This window comes from Rhinolophus sinicus, chromosome X (genome assembly GCF_036562045.2).
Source record: "Rhinolophus sinicus isolate RSC01 chromosome X, ASM3656204v1, whole genome shotgun sequence".
In the NCBI taxonomy this organism is placed as follows: Eukaryota; Metazoa; Chordata; class Mammalia; order Chiroptera; family Rhinolophidae; genus Rhinolophus; species Rhinolophus sinicus.
This window is the reverse complement of record NC_133768.1, coordinates 48,514,305-48,534,039: the sequence shown is the minus strand read 5'-3', so window position 1 is coordinate 48,534,039 and position 19,735 is coordinate 48,514,305. Positions and strand designations below refer to the sequence as shown.

At 36.4% G+C, this 19,735-nt stretch overlaps 1 pseudogene; it reads right to left on the bottom strand.

Annotated features, from left to right (window-relative positions):
• Window positions 1-1,794: 1,794 nt before the first annotated feature.
• LOC141569640 (putative P2Y purinoceptor 10) lies at window positions 1,795-17,880 on the bottom strand (annotated as a pseudogene).
• Window positions 17,881-19,735: the final 1,855 nt, after the last annotated feature.

Genomic DNA, 19,735 nt, shown 5'->3' with positions numbered 1-19,735 from the left:
GCATAAGGTAGTGGAAAGAGATTAGGACTGCGAATCAGGATATCTGAATCTGAGTTCCTATTCTAACACCATTTACTGTGGGATCATTTACTATAAGACTCTGGCAGTTCTTTGGCTCTGTTTTTTTTCCCCTTGAAATGAAGACATTTGATAGTGGCTACATCAAGGAATGGTATGGGGTAAGGGGAAGGAAAAGGTATTCAGTTCTGTCTCTTTTCATCTTTCATTCTATAATATTGACAAATACCATTTTCTTGATTCTGCATTTGTATGTCTCCTGAGAAACTCCCCTCTAGTCCCTGATTCTTTTCACCTGGATTGACACTCTTAAACTCTTATTATATTGAGGCAATTTCTAAGTATCCTTTCTTTCTATTTGATTTAATATTTTTTCAGTCACAGTTGACATTCAATATTATTTTATATCAGTTTCAGGCGTACAGTATATATATATATATATATATATATATATATATATATATATATATATGGTTAGACATTTGTGTAATTTATGCAGTGATCTCTCCGATCAGTCTAGTACCCACCTGGCACTATACATAGTTACAAAATTACTGACTATATTCTCTATGTTGTACTTTACATCCCTGTGACTATTTTGTAACTACCAATTTGTACTTCTTAATCCCTTCATCCTTTTCACCCAGCTCCCTTTTCTATTAGGTTGGTGCAAAAGTTATTGCAGTTTAAAAGGTTGAAAATAATTGCAAAAATCACAATTACTTTCGCACCAACCTAATACTACCCTAAGTTGAGCATAACAGGTGTGGCCTAGCCAATTGGTGCTACAGGAGCACAAAAGTAAAGATACATAACTGAGTGTGATAAGAATAGAGATATATTCCTGAATCAGGTGGGATCTAAGGTAAATGATGCTGGGATTTTTTTAAAGATTTTATTGGGGAAGGGGAACAGGACGTTTTTGGGGAACAGTGTGTACTTCCAGGACTTTTCCACGTCAAGTTGTTGTCCTTTCAATCTTAGTTGTGGAGGGCGCAGCTTAGCTCCAGTTCCAGTTGCCATTGATAGTTGCAGGGGATGCAGCCCACCATCCCTTGTGGGAGTCGAGGAGTCGAACCAGCAACCTTGTGGTTGAGAGCCTGCACTCCAACCAACCGAGCGATCTGGCCACCCGGAAGCTGAACAGCAGCTCATTGACTTTATGCTAGTTGCAGAGGGTGCAGTTCACTGGCCCATGTGGGAATCGAACCGACAGCCCCATTGCCCAGAGCTCGTGCTCTAACCAACTGAGCCACCCATCTTCCCCAAGAATGTTGGGATTTTAATGGGCTGAGGAGTATAAGGTGTCTTCTGGAAAGAGGGGTCAGGAGGTGAGATGGAAAAGCCTGGAAGAGAGTGAAAAAACTAATTTGTCTGGAGTGGAGAAGTGGATGAAGTTGGGGGTGCATAAAGGAGGCTGGTTCTAGACTTGATCACGTTCTAGGGCCCAACATTTTTGAAACTGGTTTAATAGAAGAGTAACTATGCGAGGGAGGAGAAGGCCATAAAAGGACCACGTCAGCCTAGCACCAGAATAGGATAGGGCATACAAGGAAACTTAACCATTGTATTGGTTATTGGTAGCATATTGGCAGGTCAAGGACTCTGGGTTTTTCTACTATTAGCAGTGGATATCAAAGGAGACACATATATTGGGGTAAGAAACTAAGAAGTGATACTAAATACAGTTTGAAGTGTATATGCCTATAAGCTGTTTCAAAAATGTTGGGTCCTAGAATGTGATCAACCAGTAACTTCTCATTGACTTACAGGTAGGACAAACCCACAGATATACAATAAGAATCTAACTGGGCAGTCACAACTAGCCAAGGAGAAGAATGGCCCAGAGAAGACAGAGTGACTACATAATGGCAAGGTAGAAGTAGACCTGTAGAGGAAGCAAGAACAGGACCAGGTTTCTGGCTACTAGAGGAAACACAAAAAGGTGGCATCATAAGCAACTTGGATGAAGCTCGCACAGGTCTGATTTTATGAATACTTTATTGAATCCATTGGAAATAAAGATTTAGGAATATAGGTGAGAGATGGAAAGAGTAACTTATCATGTGAGCTATTATCATTATTCTGCACCTACTCCTTTACACATCCACTTCCCTACTGAGAAAAGAAGACATATGCAGTCCTTTGTTAATAGCAACAACCACAACATCAAAACAAAACTAAATCAAATTTTAAGAAATATTTTAATGTTTCAATAGTTAACATGCAGCTTACAAACACATTTTACATAACTACAAAAATCAGAGTCTACTGTAATATGGTTACCTAGTTAACCGAGAGTGAGCCAGAGTTTGGCCCAATTTGTATTAAGTTAATTCAACTAACCTGCAAAGATACAAAGACTTTAGTGGCAGGTATGCATTTAATATGTATATCAAATAATCATGTTTTATAATTTAAATATATACAATTAAGTGTGTTAGTTATTCCTCAGTAAAGTTGGGAAAAAGAATCTCTTCTCAGGTCTTTAGCTCCTAGTGGTTATGGTAATTAAAGGCAGAGAGAATGAGTACATAAATCTTGTGAAATTTATTAATGTCAACTTTATAGGGACTATTCTCCTAGCTATCTAACTAATCACTCCACATTTTCTTTTAAATCACTCAACAAGCATTTATTGAGCACCTACAATTTGTATGTTGCTGATAGAATTAGATTAACTATATGATTACCATATATCAATAGATTCTCTAGTTTATACCCAGAATGCAGTCTTCCATAATGAGAGAAATATGCAAGCCTTAATTAACCTAGTAATGAAAACTTACTACCAAAGTCTTAAAATCCCTATAAGAAATTGGGTTCATTTTCAATGTTATAGAGTACAACATATGACGTTTGACAATTAAGTTCACGAACTCATCCTAGAAAAAGTGCTACATACCTAAGTGTTGAATATCACTATGGTCACCTTCGAAGTAATCTCCTTGGGAAGCTATGCACCGATGCCAGTGCCTAGTCTACCCTTCAAAGCTATTTTGGAACTCTTTTTCTGGAATGGCCATCAGTGCTGTCGTCACATTACCCTTGATGTCCTGAACATCATCAAAATGTCTTCCTTTCAATATTTCCTTTATTTTCAGGTAAAGAAAGAAGTCATTGGGGGTCAGATCATGTGATTAGGGAGGGTGTTCCAATAAACTTATTTGTTTACTGGCTAAAAACTCCCCCACAGACAGTGCCTTATGAGCTGATGCATTGTCGTGATGCAACAGCCATGACTTGGTGGCAAAAAGTTCAGGTCATTTAACTTTTCTATGCAACATTTTTAGCACTTCCAAATGGTAAACTTGGTTAACTGTTTGTCAGGTTGGTACAAATTCATAATGAATAATCCCTCTCATATCAAAAAAAGTTATCAACATTGTTGCAACAAGTTCTCACATTCAATGGTCAGACCTCATATTATACTGTCCTTGGTTGTGTACTCACAAGGACTTTACTGTGTAAATGAGACTATGTGGTATTACAGTGAAGTAAGATTTAATCTGAATCTTAAATAATTTGTAAGACTAGATAGATAAAGAGGGGAAACAAAGGCATATACGATAGAGAAACAATATAAGCAAAAGCAAAAGTGTGTATATTGGATGATTCTTCAGGAGCCTTTGGGTTTTTGCATATTTCATATTTATGCAGATTTGATTATTCGATATGTTTAACCAGATCAGTGATTGTAGAGCTGCACTGAATGAAGGAAGTAATTTGAACATTTAAGTGCCCTTCAACAAATGTATTCATGTCCAAACAGTGCTGCTAAGTAACCTATTCCTGCCCTCAGCTCTCCCGTTTATTACTGTAGATTCCTCTAAGTTTGTTTCAAATCCATTCCTTCCCGAAGTTCTGAAGACCTTGCCTTCCTACTGAATTCATCCACAGGAGACATGACTGTGCTCTATTGTTTTTTCATTGTTTCCCTAAGGCTATGGCCAATCTCTGATATTTGATTTCTTCAGAGATCCTTAACCCTAATCATAACTCACTGCTCTGAAAGACTGAACCTAACTAACTCATGGTGGGGGACACGGGAAATGGCTTCTTTTGTTACTCTTACAGGCCTCAGCTAGTATTGCTTTAACCCTGGGAAGTACTTCAAACCTTCATGTTTTCTATTCTAATAGGTTGTTTAAAATAATTAATAATACCCTCTATGTTGTTATGGGTTTGAGGGGATACTTTATCTCCCTTACCTGATTCCTTTCTTAATACTACTTCTTCCTGTGTCCTTATGTTTAAGTAATCATTATAGTTTAAAAATAATTCTCATCTATATTTCTTATTGGATCTTTACAAGAGTCTTGTGAGTCAGAAAAGGTAGAGATTATTAGCACTACATTGCAGATGAGGAAATAGCTTCAAAGAGGTAAAGTATTTTGCGCAAGATCACACAATTAAGAAAAGGGCAGATATAGTACTAGAACCCAAGTCTATCTAATTATTATCAATTAGTTATAGCTGCAGACACAAGCTTTCCATTCTTGGAACTCCTGCATTACAGTATTTTGGGGGACAAGGAGAAGAGGGATGGGGTTGGCTATTTGCCTGTCCCCAGAAATACTGGATCAGTATGACTGCATATAGCCCTTCCTATAGAAGTAGGAGTAAATTGGAGCTTTCTAGAGAATTTTGATAACTTCAAGAGAGTTGGTAACCCAGTCTGTTTTATTTACTTCTCCAAATATTTTGGATAATGTTTATTACTCATGATAACAACAGGCCAACTTCAAAAAAACAGAAATATTATATTTCAAATAAGACTTCAAATACATAGGGAATTTCTACCCAATACCCTTACAGTACCACGTTTCCCCTAAAATAAGTCCTAACTGGAAAATAAGCCCTAGCATGATTTTTCAGGATGATATCCCCTGAACATAAGCTCTAATGCATCTTTTGGAGCAAAAATTAATATAAGACGTGGTCTTATTTTCAGGGAAACATGATAAAAGGGAGCAAGGGCCAGAGTGAGCAGGTGTTTTCTTAAGAGAATTATGGAAAACAGAAACCTCCAGAAGAGAAACAAGTAATGATTTTGGAAATTTAAATTACACACACACACACACACACACACACACACACACTGGTGATATTTATATTCCAGAAATTTTTGGTGTCATAAATAGCTAGCCACACCTCGGCCAACTGGAACTCAAATGTCTGGCAACCTCAGCTATCCAAACACAGCTGACAGAACCAGAAAGGAAGCAAAATAGTCTGCATAGCCAAAATAGTTGTCATAAAGTCCATAAACTAAAACCCATATACTTTGTTCCATAGGAGATTTTCCCTTTTCCACACACACCCTATCCAAATAAAATAAAATAAGCAGGCTTTACTCATTTTTGTTAAATTGAAATTGTCACAACTAGCTTGATTACTGTATTTTCAAAGCCATAATATATTGGAAAGCATTAAATAAAATTATAGGGACTTCATTAGATATTCCTACTGATAATGGCAAGAAGTAAGAACAGATAGCCTGAAAAGGTGGAGAAAGACACACTTATACCACCAAATACATAAGAACTAAAAGTTCATAAGGCCATTTTGGTGTAGGTACAAGCAATTCTACAAATTTCAATAGCTCTGAGAGAAGCAAATGTGTGTGTGTACGGTATAATAACTGATGTTTCTAATAATGACCCTCAGTCATCCTGAAAAGATTACATTAAATGTTAGAGTTGAAGCTCTTTTTAAATAAGAACAATATTAATACTAATAATAACAAAAACACTCATTTGTAAAGTACTTAGGGTTTAGAAAGCACATTCCAAAAAGTATGCCTCATATTGACATCATCTAGTCTAGCTCCCTTATGGACAGGTGATAAAAATGAAACCCAAAGAGAAGCAACTTGCTCAAAGTCACATAGCTTTTCAGTGACAGATGTGAAACTAGGATCCTGGTCCTCTGAAACTGGATTCATGTTTCTTCAATATACCATGTCCTCATGTTAAAAACAAACTGCTTAAGTGGGTAGGGAAGAATATAATTTAGAAACATTTCCACCTAAAATGGTGTTTTAAATATTTAGGTACTTAAAGAGCTACTCAATCATTTCTACAGTATACAACTGTCTAAAATACAGAGAACTTAGGTTTTACTGTGTTTTTTTTAACCCCCTGTGGTAGATGTTATCCATTTTGGTTTTGATAGGCAATCACTATTATAAAAATAAATTAACTAGAATAAAACATTTTGTGAATTTTCAATCATATAAAGATAAGAAAATAAATACCTATGCCATCATGCACTCTTAATAATGGGGATATGTTTTGAGAAATGCATCATTAAGCAATTTCATAGTTGTACAAACATCATAGAGTGCAGTTACACAAACCTAGATGATATAGCCCATCACACACTTAAGCTATATGGTATGGTGTATTGCTCCCAGGCTATAAGTTTATACAGCATGTTACAACACAGAACAACACAAGATTAAATCAAGCACAAAAGAAAATGATGCAATCAAGAGATGCAGTAAACATGAGATGTATAAGCCTGCTGCTGGTGTTAGACAGCAAACTGTTTTACAGTAAACTTTTCTTTTATAAATATAAAGATTACACTCTAAAAAATAATAAAGACATAGTATAGTAAATACATAAACCAGTAACATAGTCACTTATTATCATTATCAAACATTATGTACTGTACAGAATTGTATGCACTATACTTTTATATGACTGACAGCATAGTAGGTTTGTTTACACCAGCATCACCACAAAAATGTGAGTAATGCATTTCACTATGATGTTATAATGGCCATGACATCACGAGGAGATAACAATATTTTGACTTTCTAATCTTATGGGACCACCATCATATATGTGGTCTAGCACTGACTGAAACATTATTTGGTGCATGACTGTATTTTTATAAAAGTAACCAGTGCTTTTTAAAATACTGTTTTAATAAAATCCAATATATGAAAATTTAAGCTTCAAATTTTCCAATGTGTATGATTTGCATTACAAAATGATTTAAACACTGAAAATTATAAAATAGCAAATTTTCATTTTATGTTTATAATACATTCAATCCACCAATGTTCTCCTTACATACATCTTTACCTGTGAGAAATGAGATCCACCTGAAAAATTATGTGCATGTGTATGAGTCTTCATTAACTCATTGTTTAAATCTATCAAGAAAAATTTTGACTGAAGTTGTATATAGACAAATTGATATAGTCAGACCATGGCATGCTTGATTTTAATAAACAAATATAGCAAAACATTTTCTGAATGAGTGCTAATATATAAAAGCATGCATCATATGCTTTTCTCATAACTCCTATTAATATTAATAAACTTTTCCTCTTTAGTCTACGTTCTTCAAGTAGTGTATATTTTCTAAATAAAACTAGGATACTATTGCTCTTCTGTACATTTTGAAATGTTGGAAAATTCACCTATGTCCACCTGTTTCCAATTTACTTTTGTGTGTGTGTGTGTGTGCAAAAGAGGGTGAAAAGACTGGAACCATTGCTGAGGAACAGGTGCACAATTCATTCCGTTGTTAATCACTTTCTGTAAAGAAAAATATTTTCTTATGTTCCCCATAGAACAATATGTTTCCATTTGGACAGAAAATGTAGACATGTATAGTTCCTTCAGGAGGATCATTTTGTGAATGACGGAAGCGGACCATATTTTATTAAGGCACTCAACAACACCATTTTTTAAGAAAAGTCTTAAAGGCAACATAGCTAAACTGATAGAGCATATAGATTGTTCTAGCTAATTGTTTGATTACATTGCCTTGGAATCATTCAAAAATTCAAGAGAGATAGCTTGAAGATCCTCCCTCCTGCGATGAATTTCCAAAACACTATCCTCACATACCACACATGACTGAAGAACCAGGCCACCATGTTGTGAAAATCTATCACGAAATTCTGAGATCATAAAATAATATACAACTGAATCAAGACAGCAATTCAGATTTGCAAGACACAGGGAAGTGATGTGGAAACATAGAGTACTCTTAATAAAGGAGCAGTTTGAAAAGACATGTTGCTTCACCATCCTAAAGAGTGGGAAGTTGAAGTGGTAGGGGGTAAAACACACAATGAACACCACTGCACACATCAGGACCATCCACAAAGCCTTTTTCCTCTCTTTGGTATTTTGAGGGGGAACTTGAAATTCCCGTAAAGACTTTCTCGTTTTCCATTTGCAATAAGTAATAATTATAACAGGTAATACAAACCCCCAAGTTCAGCTACAGTTATCATGCCAGAAGAGGAAGCCATGCTGATGTGTGGAACACCTAAATCGGCAAAGAAGGATTCAGTGTTGTTGGCTAAGCCAGCACTTCTCAGAATTGGAAGTGGCAAACAAGCAGTGCTCATGATGACCCAGATGGCAGCACTGATGCCCACATCATACCTATGCTTCCAGTCTCTGGCCCTGAAGGGCTTGAGGAGAAAGAAGCACCTCTGAAGGCTGATGAATGTCAGGAAGCAAATGCTGGCATACATGTTGAGATACTTCAGGTAGAAGCACAGCAGGCAAAGGGTCCTTGGAAAGGCCAGTGGTGGCTGATGTAATAGTAAATCCGGAGGGGTAAGGACAGCACATGGGCAAGGTCAGCCACGGAGAGGTTGATCATAAAAATGATGGCTTTATTTTTCTTGTTAATGAAGCGGCACAGAACCCACAAGGCTGCACTGTTGGCCAGAAGACCAGGGATGAATATAAGGATGTAGGTGGTTGCATAGAGAGAGTACTGAAATGACATTTGAAGATCAGTGCACTTTGTTCTTGTACTGTTTGTGCTGTTACTTCCCATCTTGAAGACATAGGTTCCTTCCTTAAGGAAAGTATGAGAGTGATGATTTCTGCAGAAAATAGAGTAAAAATAGCATCAAGGGCATGTCAATCCATATTTGGTTATATAAATATATTTACTTCCTACCAAAAAGTATTCAAGTGTGAACTTTCATAAATTCAAAAGGTCTTTTCTGTGTAAATTGAAAATATCATGCCAATCTACCAATGGATAACAGTATTCTGGAAGATATTTTCAGGAATCAAAAAGATCACTATTTTAGCAATGATCACAGTCAGGTTTTTCCCTTAGTAGTCAGAGAGAGTAATCAAACTTGCAGAGATAACCAACAAGCAAGAACTCACTAGAAAATAGCCCCCAAACATACATTCCAACATTCTTGAGAGTTTCCACATTTCTGCTTTTCAGTTGTCTCCATATGTATTTTAAGTTTGGAATCTAGCTGATTTTCCTATTCTCAACCCTGGGAGAGGGAAAGTTTTAATCCCTTTTCAATTACAACCTTATAAGTGTTTAGCTGAGGTGAGGCTATGAACATTTGGGAATGAAACATTGGATAAGGGCCTGGGGAAGGGCTAGCAGGTCACCAGGCCTTGGGAGCATAGGGGCTTGGAAAAGATGGTGCAACTTAGATAACATTTGTCACCTTCAGAATTTTGCTAAGGGCAAAATTAGTCCTATTTATATGTCGTGGCACTTTCCAGAAGTTTCTATAACTTTAAGAATCTGTGTTTAAACTGTTGGAAAGGCTGTGGAGAAAAAGGAACCCTCATACACTGTTGGTGGGAATGCAGATTGGTGCAGCCACTACGGAAGACAGTGTAGAGGTTCCTCAAAAAATTAAGAATAGAATTACCATATGACCCGGCAATCCCTCTCCTGGGTATCTACCCAAAAAATATGAAAACATTTATCCGTGAAGATATGTTCATTGCAGCTTTATTTATGATGGCCAAGGCATGGAAACAACCAAAGTGCCCTTCCATAGATGATTGGATAAAGAAGTTGTGGAATATATATACACAACGGATTACTATTCTACTATCAGAAAAGATGAAATAGTGCCATTTGTGACAACATGGATGGATCTTGAGATTATTATGCTGAGCGAAGTAAGTCAGACAGAAAAAGTTGAGAACCATGATTTCACTGATAGGTGGTATATAAAACTGAAAACAACAAAAGAACATGACAAACAAATGAAGAAACAAAAACTCGTAGACACAGACAATAGATTAGTGGTTACCAGAGGGTAAGGGGGTTGGGGGGTGGTAGTTGAGGGTAAAGGGGATCCAATATATGGTGATGGAAAGAGAACTGACTCTGGGTGGTGAGTACACAATGTGATATACAGATAATGTATTAAGGAATTGTACACCTGAAATCTATGTAACTTCATTAACAATTGTCACCCCAATGAACTAATTAAAAATATCTGTGTTTATTTAGAAAATTATAATAGTTTCAGACATTCACATTTATTGAGACTATCCTTGCAATTATTTCAAGAAACTACTAGAGTAGGTGAAGAACTAGAGGGTATCTGGTGGTAGATACAGCAAAAGGGGTTATCTCTACTTCAGTTCTCAGGGCAAGCTCAGTGAAAAGTTGTTAATGGGAATGATCACATTTTAAAAATATTTTTAAAAGTATAGTTGGCATACAATATTGCATTAGTTTCAGGTGTACAACATAGTGATTAGTCATTTATGCACCTTTAGAAGTGATCACCCTGGTAAGTTTAGTACACATCAGATATCATATATGGTTATTACAATATTATTGACTGCATTCCCTATGCGGTACTTTACATCCTTGTGACTATTTTTATAACTGGCAATTTGTATTTCTTAATCCTTTTCACCTTTTTTGCCCAACCCCCTCCAATCTGTCTCCCACCTGGTGATCATCAGTTTGTTTTCTGTATCTATGAGTTTCTGTTTTCTTTGTTCATTAGTTTTTTAGATTCCATATATAAGTAAAATCATATGGTATTTTTCTTTCTCTGTCTGACTTATTTCACTTAGCATAACAGCCTCTAGGTCCATCCATGTTGTAAATGGTAAGATTTCATTCATTTTTTATGGCTGAGTAATATTCCATTTTATATAAATACCATATGTTCTTTATCCATTCATATATCTGTGGACACCTAGGCTGCTTTCATATATTGGCTATTGTAAATAATGCTAAAATGAACATAAAGGTGTATATAACTTTTTTTAATTAGTGTATTTGTTTTCTTTGAATAAATACCCATAAATAGAATTGCTGGGTCATATGGTAGTTCTATTTTTAATATTTTGAGGCATCTCCTTACTGTTTCCAATATTGGCTGCACCAACATACAATCCCACCAAAAGTGCATGAGGCTTCCCTCATCTCCATATCCTCACCAACACTTGCTATTTGTTGACTTTTTGGTTCATATCCATTTTGACAGCTGTGAGGTGATATCTCCTTGTGGTATTGATTTACATTTCCATGATGATTAGTAATGTTGAGCATCTTTTCATATGTCTGTTTGACATCTGTATGTTTTCTTTGGGAAAATATCTATTTTTAATAATCATACTAGAAAGTTCTTACCTCTAGTGACTGGAAATTTATATCCCTGTTGACTTCTGGTCAAGATGGCAAAGTGGATAAACACTGTGCTTGCCCCCTCCCATGACTATATTATTACAACTAAATTATTGAACAACAACCCTTGAGAACCACATGAAGACTAGCTGAACAGAACTGTTATAACTAAGGATGTAAAGAAGAAACCACATAGAGACTTGTAGGAGGGGCAGAGATGCAAAATGAGCTGATCTCACACTTGTGTGTGATGGTTAAAAATTGGGAAGGATATCTTGGCTGCAGAGGTCCCACCTGAGGAGCAAGAATTTCTAGCCCCACACTGGGACCCCCAGCCTGGAGAACCAGTGCTGAGAACAGGAGTCCCCATGACCTCTGACTGTGAAAATCAGTGGGCATTCTGTCCAGATGGGATGGAGGGTTGTTGTAGACCCAAGCATCCTCATAAAGGGCCTGAGCACAGGCACACTGGCTCACAAACACTCACCCTAAGCTCCAGCAAATGGGCAGCAGCTCAAAAAGTGCCAGGGACATATAAGGAGAAAGTGACTTGTCTGATTCAGAGAAAAGGCTAGAGGGGCAGCTCTCTCTCCAGACATAAAGTGCAAGCAGGTGCCATTGTTCCTTTGTAGAGCCCTCCTTCTACACAGCCTATAGGCACAGGCAGGTGCCAAGTCTGAGTCTGCATTCAACTGGCTAACATTGTTCTCACCCTACCTTGGTGATTCTCTGAGACCCCACTTTTCCCAATTTACATGCAGTGCCTGAACCTCTTTCAGAGGTTAATCCACAAAAACAGCTGGCCTGGGCCTGAATTGTGGAATTTCCTAAAATCTATCAAAGTGCTGCAAACCCCAAACAAGCAGCAGCTGGCCTTGGTATGCCCTGTGCCTTCTGCTAAGCCAACCCAAGAACAGCACTAATGGTAGAAGGCCTCGGTTTACAGCATAACCACTCCCAGGTGCCTCCATGCCCAGTGCAGGCAGCTACCAATTTCAGATCACTTTGTAGCTCATGCCAGGTTGCCCCAGGACAAACACAAGCAGCTGCTGACCTTGGCCTGCAATGGAGCCTCTTCCAAGAGCCCCAGAATCAACAGACCTGGCTAGCTTCAGGTCAGACCAGACCACCACCCAATTAGCACCACAAGCAACACACCCAAATGGTGGACTCAGCAGGCACCAGGACCCCGCTAAAGTGAATCCCGCTCCATGGGGTTACACCCCACACAATAGTGTGTCCACTGTAGTCAAGGCCCAATCCTCACTGCCAGTCAGCCTGAGGGTCAATACCACCCACTGACTTGCCAACAACAATCAATGCTCAACTATAGCAGGAGGGCACAAACATCCCACACAAGACATACCCCTGGAACACCTGGCACAGGTGAACAGGAAAACTGTGCCACTGGTCCTCACAGGATACCTACTATGTAAGGCCACTATGCCAAGACTGGAAGACATAGCAGATTTACTGAATATATGGAAACAAACACAAGGAGGCAGCCAAAATGAGACCATGAAATATATCCCAAATGAAAAAACAGGAGAAATCTCTAGAAAAAGAACTAAATGAAAGGAAATAAAGCAATCTACCAGATGCAGAGTTCAAAACACTGGTTATAAGGATGCTCAATTAACTTAGGGGAAGAAAAGATGATCTCAGTGAGAACTTGAACAAAAAGACAGTAAATAAAAAAAGGTAGATAGACAGCATAAAAAATAACTAGTCAGAAATGAAGAGTACAATAACTTAAATGAGTAATACATTAGAGGGAATCAACAGCAGGTTAGATAAAACAGAGTACCGAATCAGCAATTTGGAAGACAACATAGCAGAAAATACCCAATTGGAATAGCAAAAAAGAAAAAAAAATAAAGATATTAATAATTTAAGGGACATCTGGGACAACATGAAACATAACCACATTAGCATTATACAAGTACCAGAATGAGATGAGAGAGAGCAAGGAATTGAAAAGTTATTCGAAGAAATAATGAGTAAAAACTTTTCTACCTTGGTGAAGGAAATAGGCATACAAGTCCAGGAAGTTCAGAGAGTCCCAAAAAAGATAAACTCAAAGAGGTCCACATGAAGACACGTTATAATTAAAATGCCAAAGGTTAAAAAGAGAGAGAGAGAGAGAGAGAGAGAGAGAGAGAGAGAGAGAGAGAGAGAGAATCTTAAAAGCAGCATGAGAAAAGCAGTTGGTTACCTACAAGGGAGCTCCCAGAAAATGGTCATCTGATTTCTGAACGGAAACTTTGCAGGCCAGAAGGGACTAGCATGAAATATTCAAAGTGATGAAAAGCAAGGATCTACAGTCAAGATTGCTCTACCCAGCAAAGCTATCATTTAGAATCTAAAGAGACATAAAGAACTTCCCAGATAATAAAAAACTGAAGGAGTTTATCACTACTAAACCACTATTACAAGATACATTACAGAGACTTCTTTAAGAAGAAAAAATAATAAAAAATATGAATAAGAAAATATTGCAAAGTAGAATTCTACCTCACAAAGGCAAACACATAATAAAAGCAGTGAATCAACCAACACTGAAACTAGTACAAAGGTTAAAAAGCAAAAGTAGGAAGATTATGTGTAATTACAACAGTAAATTAATGGATACACACAAACACACATACAAAAGAATTAAAAAATAATGACAAAATGTGTGGAGTGGGTGAGTAAAAATGGTAGTGACTTTAGAATATGTTCCAATTTAAGTGACCATCAATGTAAAATACAGTGCTATGAAACATATTTTGGTATATATGAAGCACATGGAAACCATAAACCAAAATCTACAAAATATATACAAGAAATAAAGAGAAAATAATCCAAATTCAACACTACAGAAAGTCATCATCATACAAGAGAAGAAAGCAAGAAAATAAAAAAGGAACAGAAAAACTACACGAATAATCAGAAAACAAAATGGAAATAACTACATACGAGATGTGATCAAAATATATGGTGAATGCTGCTGCTGAGTGCCATGCAACGGAAAGGCAGGGATCTTCAGTATGAGAAGAGGCATGTCTAATCTTAGTAAAGTATGTGACAAGTTTCAGCTTGTTCTGTGCAGTCAGTCAGGTGTGAGCTATGGTTGAGAGAAGGTGTGTTTTAAAGTGTGCCATAAATCATGGATCATGAACAATGCCTTAACATGAAATTTTGTTTCAAACTGCAGAAGAGTGTGAAAGGAATACATGAAATGTTAAAAACTAGTTTATGGTGATTCTGCAGTCACCATGAAGATGGTTTATAAGTGGTTCCAGTGATTTCGTAATGGTTGTGAATCAACTGTAAATGAGGAGAGATCGGGATGTCCTTCAACATCAAAAACCCAAGAGAATGTTGAAAAAGTAAGAGAAATGATTCAATCAAACAGGCGATTGGCTATTAGGGAAATTTCTGAGGATCTGAACGTCTCTTATGGTTCCCTTTAAAGCATTTTAACAACAGATTTGAATATGAGGGAGTAAGTGCAAAATTTGTTCCATGCATTTTCACTGTCAAACAAAAGCAACAGCATTTTCGTTGGAGTTGCACAATTGTGCCACTTCAGATTCCAGCTTTTTAAGACATGTCATCTTGGGAGATAAAACTTGGGTCTATGGTTATGATCCTGAGACCAAGGTTCAGAGTTCTCAATGTAAATCACCCTGTTCTCCCTGTGTGGAAAAGAAAAAGCACATCAATCAAGATCGCAACATCAAGGTGATATTAATTGTGGTTTTTGACCTTGATGGAATTGTGTGAGCTGAGTTTGTACCCAAGAACCCTACGGTGAACTGTTAATATTATAAGTGCGTATTAGAGCATTTAAGAAATGATGTGCATAGAAAATGGCCTCCCGTAAACAAAGCTGCAATGAACATTGGAGCACACGTGTCTTTCAATTGTCACCCCAATAAATTTAATTTTAAAAAAAAGAAAATGGCCTGAGAAATGGGCAAACGGTTTTATCCTCCATCATGACAATGCTCTGCGTCACACATTGCTTCTGGTATGGCAATGTCTGTTAAAAACATTATGGTGTGTCCTCATCCACCTTATTCACTGGATCTGACACTGTGTGATTTCTGGCTCTTCCCCAAAGTCAAAATGACCGTGAAAGGTAAATATTTTACATTGATTCAGAACACTGAAGCAGCCACAACAGTGCAACTGAAAACACTCACAAAAGAGGACTTCCAGAATTGCTTCAGAAAGTGGCAAGAATGATGGGATAAATGTGTTTGAAGCAAGGGGGAGTATTCTGAGGGGGATTAATGGCAATGTATTTTTTACTGTAATGTTTTTTTATTTAAATATTCACTGTATTGTTTGATCACACCTTGTATATACAATGGAATATTACTTGGCCTTAAAAAAGAATGAAACCTCACCATTTGTGACAACATGGATAGGCCTAGAGGGTATTATGCTAGGTGAAAGAAACCAGACAGAGAAAGATGAACATCATATACTCTCACTTATATGTGGAATCTAAAAAACAAAATAAATGAACAACAACAAAAAACCCTAAAATCACACTCATTAATACAGAATAAACTGATGCTTGCCAGATGAAAGGGAGTTTGGGGGGCTGGTTAAAAAGGTAAAGGGATTGAGAAGTACAACTTGGCAGTCCAAATAATCATGCGGTTATAAAGTACAGTGCAGGGAACATAGTCAATAATAATGTAATAACTATGTATGGTGTTACATGGGTGCAAGACTTATTGGGCAGGACACTTTGTAAGTTATATAAATGTCTAATCACTATGCTGTACACCTGAAACTAATATAATATTGAATGTCAACTGTAATTGAAAAAAAAAAGAATATTTGTATTCCTGTCATTTCAAACTAGTTCTGCCTACCAAAGCCAAATAAAATCTGCCTGTTACAAATGAAACTCTTCAAATATCTAAAGACAGCAATCCTGTTCTCCCTCAAATCTTCCCTTATCCATGTTAGACATTCATTTCTAATATGACATGGTCCTTGTTCTTGGTTTTCTTTTGAATCAGAACATTATTGCTTTTGGCAAAAAGCACTCACACTTTAGCTTATTTTAACCTTGAAAATGATAGTTTAACTACCCAAATGCTTGAAATGTTTAGGAAATTTAAGCATATGTCTGATTGTAAAAACAAATGGACAAATGGGATTTAATGTTTCCTTGTACTTTTAGTTGCTTGCAAAGGCAGTTGTTTCATATTTTATGGAATTAAAGAGAAAGGGAGACAGACTTAACATTAACTATTGAAAGCAATATATGGTCTAAGACAGTGCCTACTCAACCTGAAGCATAACCAATTAAATTTTAAAACTTCAGTTAACCCACACACAGTTCATACAATGCCAAACAGCCTGTTTTATGCTTTTGCACTGACTACATGGGACTTTCAAGTAGACTGTATTTACTGACAGTTCATTACAGTCAATCAATCAACTCATTAAGTAAACAGCTACTTCAAATGTGTTTTGTTTTCACTGAGTTGACTATTTTGCTGAGCTGATCAATTCATCCAGAAAACTGTAAATAGAGCCAACAGTATCTCTTTTTGTGGTTTGTTTGTTTATCCACTGAACTAACTAAAGTAATTGATCTTATGTTCTATACAGTCAGTCTAAATAAAAAACCATATACTTGAACCTGAATTATTTTTTAAATAAAGATTAGGGAACAGTTAATATACATTAAGTCTTCTCTGATCTTTTTTGGTATAGTTATAATAATAAACAATCACTGAATGACTATTTTGGGCAAGGTGCTATACTAAATACTTTTTACACACTCTCTCCATCAATCCTCTTCAACAATCCTATGCAATAATAAAATATTACCACTATTTTACAGATAGGGAAACTGAAGCGCCAAGAAAGGCAAGGCTCACTTTCTCCGAGAAGCCTTCCCTGACCTCTCCAAACCACAGATCACTCCTATAGCCTCATAGTATCCATAGTTCTGATCATTTTCTTTATGGTGAGTGCACTTAACACACCTAGCATGCTGCAGTTACTTTTTTCCCAGGGAGTCTATTTTGTTGTTCTAAATAGGTTGCAATCTCATACACATAAAAAACTCATTCTTACTTATTATTTTCCTCCACAGTAGTGTCTTGAACATAATTACTATCCACTAAGTGTTTGTTGAGTGAATAAGTGAATGCATGATGAATGGATGAATCACAGAGAAAAAGCACCACTGAGAGGAAACTAATGAGTGTCTGGGGAATTAGAATTTAGCTGTGATGTTTGATTTGACCACCAGGTGTCACAAGTATACCAATGTTCAACTATCTTTTGGTATTTAGTAGCACATAATTTGTTTTTAAATTCAATTAAGGGAGAAATGTTAAGGGAGAGAAATATCAACAACCTCCTGTGTAATACCAGAAGAAGAATCCTTTAAAGTACATTTTAGAAAGCTTTTTTTCAGCCTCCATACTTCCTCATATAGTTCTCTGAAAATAGTTTGGTTTCTAAATTTATTATTGATTTCTAGAATATCTAGAATTTCTAGAGCTATTAAAGGTCATTAAGATCTTCTGATCTTGCCATTTTTTATAGATGAGGAAACCAAAGCCAAAAATATGGAGATTAAATTTTCCAAATTCACACAGAATATTAGTGGCAAGGCTGAATCAGAATCTCTTGCTTCCTACTACAAAGCAATTTTTATTTTTCCAAGAACTTCTAATATAAAAACCATATTTTTGTAATTATATAATAGCAATACAAACTTTCAGAAATAAACCTATGCCAGATTTTAGAACACTAACGCTGACAGTAAACTGTTACAGCAAGAAGGATTAGTTGTTTCCAAATATTCCAGGACAAATACAGTGTTTTCAAAAACAGAAAGGGTGTTTCTAGCCTCTAATTATAAGATTTTGTAAAAAGTCTGCTTAAAATTCTTAGATTAAGTTGTTCTTAAGCTTTCACTATTTCTTCACACAAGAATGAAGCTTCACATTAGAAAACAGAGATAAGCAAAGACAAATCTAAATATATACATATCTATCACCAATATTTCTATTGCGAATCTTTTGGTGTATTACTTTCTACTTTTTTAATATGACTACAGACCTATAAATGAATACACGTATAGATATTTTATCTAAACTTGACTTATATACACATATTTTTTTGTAATCGTAGTTTGTATTCAATTATAATTGTTATGAATATAGTGTCTTGTCAATGAATAGGTATCTAGTCATTTTAATGTATACTTAGAATTCCACCAGAATTATGTACCATAATTTAAATAGCTAGTAGACATGGAGTTGGTTCTCATTTTTTCACTATTAGAAACAATGCTTTGATAAACATTCTTGTACACCCAACTTAGTACATTTGAGCAACTATTTCTATTGAATAAATTTTAAAAAGCAGAATTGCTAGGAGTTTGCTGTGTAATGCCAGATTATCCCCCAGGAAGGCATCCTATATGAAAGTCTAAAGTGATACTCTTTCCCATAACATCACATTGTCAGACCTATTGGTTTTCCAAATATATAAAATTATTTTTAACTAAAAGAAGAAGTATGGTGTACAAAATTCTGACTCATTCTTTAAGGCCTAGCTAAAAGTAACTTCCTCTACCTAGTCACAAATCAATCCAGACAGAATTTATTATTTCTAACTTAACACAGTGGTTCTCAAACTTGAGCATGTTTTAGAAACATCTGGGAGGCTGTCCCACCTACAGAGTTTCTGATTAAGTAGGTCGGGGTTAGGACCCAATAATTTGCATTCCTAATAAGTTCCCATGTGATCCAGAGACCACATGTTGAAGAACACTTCCATAAAGCACGGTTTATACCAGAAAGGAGTCTTTGTTATCTGAGAAACCATGTATTAGCTCCTCGAAAATATTGTGAATCATTTAATTAATGTTATAGACTGAATGTTAGAATATTTACGTGCACCGCAAATTCATATGTTGAAACTTAATCCCCAGTGTGATGGTATTTAGACATATGGCCTTTGGGAGGTGATTAGGTCATTAGGGGATTAGTGTCCTTACAAAAATGAGACCCCAGAGAGCTTTACCAGTGAGCAGAACACTGTCTATGGACTTCTCAGCCTCCAGAACTGTGAGAAATAAATGTTCTTTATGCAATCCAGTCAATGGTATTTTTTTTGTTATAAGAGCCCAAAGAGACTAAGAAAATTAATCATATATTCTTTTCCATCCTAGATGAGGAAGCTCACACAGAAGTTTGTGACCTAACTTTCATAGCTGTGTAGCATAATCTGGCCTATTTGCCTACACTATTCATTCTGTATTGCCCATGTGGAAGAGAAG